The 8,344-nt window shown below is 50.1% G+C and overlaps 1 pseudogene; it reads right to left on the bottom strand.

The window, feature by feature from the left end:
• Positions 1–1,684: 1,684 nt before the first annotated feature.
• On the bottom strand, positions 1,685–7,344 carry LOC146201350 (uncharacterized; annotated as a pseudogene).
• Positions 7,345–8,344: the final 1,000 nt, after the last annotated feature.

Genomic DNA, 8,344 nt, shown 5'->3' with positions numbered 1-8,344 from the left:
ATGTTACGTATGGAAGAGTTTGATCCCATGTTTTGTGCTCGATATCCACATATATGGAAAGCATGTCAGTCAAGGTCCTGTTGAGGCGTTCCACCAAGCCATTTGTCTGCAGGCGGTAGGCCGTTGTACGTCTATGGCTGGTATGCGTGAGCTTGAGCACAGCCTGAGTGAAGCGGGCCGTAAATGCAGCTCCACGGTCAGTAATGATACCTGCAGGAGCGCCATGACGCAGGACGATGTTGTGGACAAAGAATTCGGCGTCTTCAGCAGCAGTACCGTTTGCAAGTGACGTGGTCTCAGCGTAGCGTGTCGAATAATCTGGCGCGACCACAATCCACCGTTTCCCTGTGGACGACTTCGGAAAAGGGCCGAGGAAGTCTATGCCAATTTGCTGAAAAGAGGTTTTGGGGGTGCTATGGGCTACAGAAAGCCGGCTGGTTTCAGAAGAGGAGATTTGCGCCTTTGGCAATCGCGGCATGTTACTACGTATTTACTCACTGATGGTAGTAAATTGGGTCAGTAGTACTTAAGCCGAATCTTTGCCAGTATGCGACTGACCCCCACGTGGCCGGCGGATGGTTCATCGTGACAAGCGCTCAAGATTTCGGAGCATAACTGGGATGGAACAACAAGCAGAAACGTCTCCTTGTTGCTGTCGAATTTGCGCTTGTAGAGGATCCCACGCCGCAGAATAAAGGACTGTAGTCCACGGCGAAACACACGAGGTACACTAGCATTAAATCCCTCCAGACACTTAATGAGTGGGCCAACTCAGAGTCAGTCCGTTGAAGCTGCGCCATACGGGAGACGCTAATGGCGCGAAGAATAGGGCAATCTTTGGTGACGTCTTGAGTAGCCGTTTCCACGGGCGCTCGCGATACACAGCCCGCGTCTTGGTACTGCCGCCCCTATATATAGACGACCGTCACATCGTACTCCTGCAACCGGAGGCTCCATCTGGCCAACCGGCCAGAAAGGTCTTTAATTCCGGCTAGCCAGCATAGCTAGACGAAAATATGACCACATCGTCCTGGTACACAAAGCCCGACTGCCACTTCAGAACAGCTAAAACAGCGTCGATCATGCGTTGAAACGTGGCCGGATCGGAGCAAAGTCCAAACAGGAGCACCTTAAATTCGTACAGACCGTCGGGTGTCACGAAAGCCGTTTTCTCGCGGTCTCGCTCGTCTATCTCTATCTGCCAATATCTGCTTTTCTGATCTAAGGAAGAGAAGAACCTGGCGTTTCGGAGTCGGTCAAGCGCATCATCGATCCTGGGGAGTGGGTATATGTTCCTTTTGGTAACATTATTCAGTTTCTTGTAATCAATGCAGAATCGCAACGTGTTGTCCCTCTTTTTCACCAGGACCACCGGCAATGCCCACGGACTTTTTGACGGCTGTATAACATCGTCTGCAAGCATTTCATCGACTTTCGTTCTAATAGCCTCCCGCTCTTTAGGCGAAACACGGTATGGTCGCTGACATACTTGGCGTGGCCGAATCTGTGATGATGCGATGCTTGGCTACCGGCGTATGTCCGACCTTGGAGTTCGTCGTGAAGCAATGTTTAAAATCAAGTAGCAGAGACGAGTGAATGTTCTACTGCTGAGGTGACAACTCCGGGTTGATTTTAGCCTTCTGAAGGGCGTTACTTGATGCAGCATGGTCGCGAAGATTCATCTCTACAGGGCATAGATTCGGCAACCCATGCACGTCGTGGAGGAAGGCGACGGAATTTCCTTTGGTGAGCTGCTGAATTTGATTGGTGAAATTCGTCAGCAAAACTTTCAAACAGCCGTAATTCAGTTCGACAAGACCTCGCCCGATAGCCACTCCCTTCCCGAGTAACAGCGAAGGGTGACTGTCCGAAATACCTTCGTAGTCGTGAAACGAGTCGTTCCTCACCAACACCAGCACACTGGACCGTGGCGGCAGCATTACGTCGTCTTCAGCAATACGCAGAGCGTTGACTCCTGGGTCTTCTGTGGCACTGTGCGCCACAGCTTGCTTCGTCAAAAATGTGACTTGCGCCTCGTGTAGGTCAATCAGAGCACCGTTTGCCTGCAGAAACTCGAGGCCCAGGACCAAATTTCTCGAACGCTCGAGCAAGACGACGAATTCCCCTACCTAGATGAAACCGCGGATGCCGATTCGGGCTGTGCGCCTTCCTGCCGGGCTAATGAGGTGACCTCCAGCCGTGCGAATTCTAGGGCCCAACCACGGCGTCAAAACTTTGCTCAATTCCTGAGCGAGGGCGTGGCTAATCACTGAATAGTCAGCACCAGATCAAGTAAAGCGATCGTGTCAGTTCCGTCAATTGTCACGCACAAATCAGAAGTAGCTCGCCGGATACTGTCGCTACCGTGCCCCAGTGAGAAATCAGCGTCTCGGTGTATCGACAGCGGAGGATCTTCAGTTTTCCCGACAGCAGCGGCCTTCCTCCCGGAGACCTATGGAATTAGTTTTCCCGGCGTGGAATTGGAGAACGCCGCTCAGGATAGCTGGCGTCTCGGCGAGGACTTGGAGTACGGTACCGCAGCGGAGATGACGATCTAGAGTCATAGCGGCCGTATCCAGGCCTTGTCACAGACCTCTGGCGGGCCGACAGATGAGCTTCAATTTTGAGTGGTCGTTCGCCGTTCTGTGGGCAAGGCTCGTCGGGCGAGAAACCACGCAGACCGACTCGGCGGTACGGGCAGTCCCTGTAAAGATGACCCGCCTCACCACAGTGATAGCAGAGTGGCCGCCGGTCCGGTGCACGCCACACATCACATTTCCGTGGCCGCTGATAGACTGGTCGATCACGAACACGGGAAGGACCAGACTGCTGCACTGCTTGAGTAGCGGTATTCACGTCGTAGCCTGGTGATGGCGCCCGACATCGGGCAGGTGCATAGGTAGGTCTGACCTCAGCCTGTCTAGGAATCTCCGAGAGTTGTTGCTGCTGCGCTGCTAGGCGCACCTCGTCCCTGACGACATCCGACAGTGATGTAACAGACGCCGCGCTGGAAGGCAGCTGGAGGGCTTGTAATTCCTCCCTGACGATTGACCTGACTAGGTGATCGTAAAGCGATTACATAACTTCCTAGTGGCATCGAAGAAATATTGGGCCCAAGCGTGCTTACATCTCGATTGTACTGCGGGGCTCGTTGCAGGAGCGTCGTCTCCATGGTGGTCGCTTCAGTGAGGAATTCGGTAACAGTACGCGGTGGACTGCGTACAAGACCGGCGAAAAGCTCCTGCTTGACCCCGCGCATGAGGTGGCGAAGCTTCGTCTCCTCGGCCACGGAGGGGTCAGCACGCTTGAAGAGGCGTGTCATGTCCTCCACATACATGCGGACGTTTTCGTTAGTCCGCTAGTTACGAGACTGAAGCGCAGCTTCAGCTTTCTCCCGGCGGTCTGCGTTGGGATTGTAGCTAGGAGACTTTGGCGAAATGTCTCCCAGGTTGACAGGTTGTTCTCGTGGTTCTGGTACCATGTCCTTGTGGAGTCCTCGAGTGCAAAATACACGTTATGGAGCGTATGGTAGTCGCTCCCCTCTCAAAGGTGCCCAGCCAGTCTTCCGCATCCTCGTACACGTAGCCGTGAAAAGATGGCGGTGTTCGCGGCGCATGGTAGAGGATGGGCGCCGGAGACCTGCTATCTGTGGCCATTTCTGGTGGAACCGGCGTCGTCTTCGTCGAGATGGCAAGAGGCCCGAATTCAGGTGTCTGGCCACGGAGGCGGCGGCTTGGGCGCTTTATGGACCGGTGTGAGATCCGTGTTTTTATCTTGTAGGTGTACGCAGCTCGAGAAGCGTACCCAGCACGACTATATTGCAGATTAACGCAGGAATCTGCAAATAGTACGTGAAGGAGGAAGAAAAGGTTTTGGACTGGGAGCGCGCGGAGACTGAGCGCCATGTTGGGACATTGACAGTCAGAGACAGTCGAGTATATATTATATGCAGTGAGAGGCGTCTTGGTGTATGCCCTTCTTCTACAATATTTTTATAGAAGTTTTTAGACTCAACCAGATGTGTAACAGTTGTTACACTAAATAATACACTGCAACCAGGGCACCGAGAGAGCTGAATCAGGAACGCGGTCAACGGGAACAGGCCGACACATCAACGTCCTCTACTTCTACCGATTGCGCTCCTTCTTCGTTTTCACCTCTAATGCACGTGTCAATATCATGGCCTATTGAGACATCCAAATTATGCCACGTCGCCTTATCTCATAAGTGCTACACGGCACTGGCCGTCATGCCTAAGCACTCTCTAAAAGCAGCCAGCCCGTTTAATACAGGTGTTTATTACGAGGAAATAAGGCTGCGTGTTCATCGTCTCCAGAGGAGCCGAGATTCACCTCTTTCACGTAATATACTTGTCCTGCTTCGAATAAGTGCGCCCTATAGAAGAAGGTTTGGTTTGGTTTGTCGGATTTAACGTCCCAAATCAACTCAGGCTATGAGAGAAGCCGTAGTGGAGGACTCCGGAAATTTCGACCACCTGGGGTTCTTTAACGTGCACTGACATCGCACAGCACACGGCGCCTTGCTTTTCGCCTCCATCGAAAAGCTGACGCAGAGGCCGGGATTCGATCCCGCGTCCTTGGGAACAGTAGTCGAGCGCCATGACCACTGCGCCACCCCAGCGGGGTTATAGAAGGAAGGCACACCAGTCGCTAATAGCCGTTCTTTACTGCCGTCTCAACATGACACTCAAAACTGTTCCTCGCGCCCCATGCCCTCGCGCTTCTTCTTCCTTTTCGTCTTCTGAGGCCTCAGGCCCCGCTCTTCAACACACTCCGGGCCCCGAGGTTACAGCCTCTAATGGATACAGACGTTGAACTGGCCTAACCAGTTCCAGCCCTCGAACTCGACATGTACGCACATTCTACAATAATATCTGTCTTCCAAAACAATTTTGGCGCATTGTCCTCTTGAGCAATTACATCGCCAGCATTGAGGTTGTGCATGTTATGCACTCGCTGACTGTGAACCCACAGATTCAGAACATCCGTTTGCTGTGATTCATCACTACTTTCTGGCGTAGACAAATGACGGCATCCTAGCAAGAAATGTGACTGAGTTAACACACCTGGCTCATTAGGACTGTTGTAAATTAATGTAATCGGCCTTGAATTAACAACAGCCTCAGTTTCAATATTATTGTGCCCAGCTGCTGCGTATCAAAATATCATTTTCCAAGCGTTTTTCGCGGGCGCATCTTTACGATTATTATCAATCTTTCCCAAAACCCTCTCCACCGGGGAGATCTCTCGGCAATAAATTTCCACGTTATGCTATGACTAGAGCAGTAGTCTTTGACATGTGGCTGTCTAACAGAAATGTGAGGTTTTGCTAAATCCCTACCTGCCCTTTTCAACGTCACCGCATTATCGGAATAGGCGACCTGTGGGGTTCCTCGTCTAGCACAAAATCTCCTGAAAGTCATGAGGAAGGACTCTGCGGTAAGGTCGAGGCCAAGCTCAAGATGAATTGCCCTCACTGCGGCACAAGTAAACAATGCGATGTACACTTTCCCCGTGTGACTGTCTCTAACGAAAATTGGTCCGGTAAAGTCAACACCTGTCACTTCGAAAGGTCGAGCGTTCTGTAGCCTTTCACATGGAAGAGGTGCGGTCGCAGCAGTAGCTGCTTTTAGCTGAAAGCGCGCACACACACAACACATTTTGCCAACACACCTTTGACACACTGACGGGCTCATGTCACCCAGAACTTTCCTCGCAGCTCGCTCAGAGTGTCGTTTACACCGCCATGGAGAAAATTGCGATGTGCATGAAACACCACAAGGCATGTTGACGGGTTGTCGCCAGGAAGTAACACAGGCGCTATTTGGCTGGATGTTGCTGTAGCATTTTGAAGCCGGGTCCAGATTCTGAGCACACCGTCGTCATCGATGAAAGGGTAAAGATCTCTTATTTTCGACGATGGGTCTAGACATTTTCCCCTTGTGAAGCTTCGTAAGAAAATTGTCTTTCTGAATGTGCTTGAAACAAGTTTTGAGCGCCATGTTAGGACGGCAGTAAAGAACGGCTATCAGCGACTGGAGTGCCTTCTTTCTTCTACACGCCCCACTTTTAAATTGCTTGTGCAAAATAAAAGAACTAATAATTAAACCATCTACGGAATAGCCTTCTTTTGCGATGCCTTCGGTTTCCCGCTATGCTAACCAGCATCCTACGCCGGCGGCGCCGGAGCGATCCTGCAATATTCTCACCGCTGCTCGCTGGATGGCGCTGGCTTGCTGGACGATTGCGGCAGTTCCTTGCTAGTGCCCGTTGCCTGTTGTCTGATAGGGTATTTACTAGGAAGCCGGTTAGAAGAGATGAAGAACAGTCTATTGCTATTAATATGTAATACCCTTCCCAGATGGCTTTAGAGTATTTGAATAAATAAATAAATATGCTGCAACAAGCGCGGTATATATTGCCGCGAAAGCTACAAGACTGTATTTGTTGTTTTTTGGCAGCCGCCAGCATGCGGCCTTATCACTTTGATTCTAAATTGCGTATCAATTCTGCATTCTTTGTTAACGCCCCATGTCGCGAGACGCACCTTTATCAGTTTCGTTGCCGCGCAAGATGCGCCGAGGTCGAAGATCTGTCTCGAAGAAACATAGTTTCTACAATGTTCCAGGTTGTGCTAGTAGCAGTTTGCGACGTTATCTAGATTGTTCTGAGCAGCCTTTAAATTGAGCGTGGACGAGCATAGAGAAACATACTTGCGTAAAGAGCGGACACTCGAGCCTTTTCGCGGCCGAGCAAGTAAGGGTCTGGCCACCCGCGAGGCGGCGTAGCGATGTTCGCTTCCACTCCACCTCAAAGGTTGGTATCATACGTACACCGGCTTGCATCAAAGCGTATGCTTTCCTTGCTCTTTCCATATAAACGTTGATGCTGAGCCAGTTACGCCCACCTCACCGTGCTTTTCAATGCGTCAGCTCGTTTGGCCGGTAACTTGTTTCCTTTTGTCTGCAGAAATAATTTTGCTCTTTTTTGAGCTAAGAACGCTTTTAGGAAATCATTCGTTGCGCAACGTGAACGTATTTTGCGCGTGTAGCATAGAATAGGACGAGGCCAGGATTCCCGATCATGACTCTTTAGTTCTTGAAACGAACACCACGTGGCTGACCACCTTGAAGCCCTCCTCGATCTCGTACTTCTCTCTAGTGGCGGAGCGTCATCCTCCCACACGGCCGAGACACAGCGCGACGGGGGCCGCGGGTTAGAGAATGGGAGTGTTATTTTGCTTGCGTTGCCTACCCGTAAGCAGTGCGAGCACTGGCCCGTGGGGCAACCGGGGCACGGCCAGCTCGGCATGTTCGGGTGTCATCTCCCCTTCAGATTTGAGAACGGTAGCCTATGCGGAAGAGGGGGTGAGGAGTCTCTGCTCGGGCGCTGCACACTCTTCTCTGTGGCTTATCAGCAAGCGGGGTTTTTTTTTTTTTTTTTTGTTCTTGTTTTTTTCTTGCAATAAGTTTTTTGTGCCCAGCGGCCGCAACGACGGCTCTGGGTAGCCTGACTGGTTCTCTTGTGACTTCTTATGACCACTGCCATGCATCCGAGCCAGCTGACCAAGACAGCCGTTTTCGCCATCTATGTATCGCATCGCAGTCTTTCTACAGCACAAGCGCTAAGCTGACTCGCAAATTAAAATAACAAAAAAGATGCAGAGGTTACATATTTGGATCCCATATGTTTAAACTACCGTTATTATTCTACCTATTTTATCATGTGTATTACAAATATTAGTAACGCGCATTTCATCTGTAATGTCTGTATTTAGGTTGCATCTTCTTCACGTGCATGATTACGGATCTTATGCTGGTTCGGTTACAGAAATATGATTAGAAAAGATCATGGATGGCCTACATTGCATGCAAATGAAGCGTCATTTAGTATTATGTTTGGCATTAATAAGGCGTTTATTACAATGCATAACAATATTCCATGTGGAAAAATGTCTCGGCATTTCTTTCGTGGTCCTTTTCGTGTGTTAAACCATCTGTTTGAGCCATCTCAAAATGGGGGAATTTGGATTTCTGCTAAGCAGATTTAATTGTTTACATTGTGGTGCTCTCAAAGGATGCTGCTCATCGCTTATCTCATTCAATATTTATGTTTATTACCTTCTAAGTGATAAGATCATAAGAGATTCATGAATATGTAGATTTCACTCTGCTTATCTCACCTAATACGGATTATTTTTTTTGTGCGTGCCTAGAGAGGTACAAAGGTTGCTACTAAGTACTAGTTTAAATCTATCTTCGTCGTCATTAACTCATTGGAAGCGCAGCTTGTATGCTGCGCTGGTCGGTATAGTGAACCTGTTT

Source organism: Amblyomma maculatum, chromosome 2 (assembly GCF_055883805.1).
Source record: "Amblyomma maculatum isolate TAMU_Amacu chromosome 2, ASM5588380v1, whole genome shotgun sequence".
Lineage (NCBI taxonomy): Eukaryota > Metazoa > Arthropoda > Arachnida > Ixodida > Ixodidae > Amblyomma > Amblyomma maculatum.
Note: the sequence above shows the minus strand (reverse complement) of the source record. Positions and strands in the feature narration are given on the sequence as shown.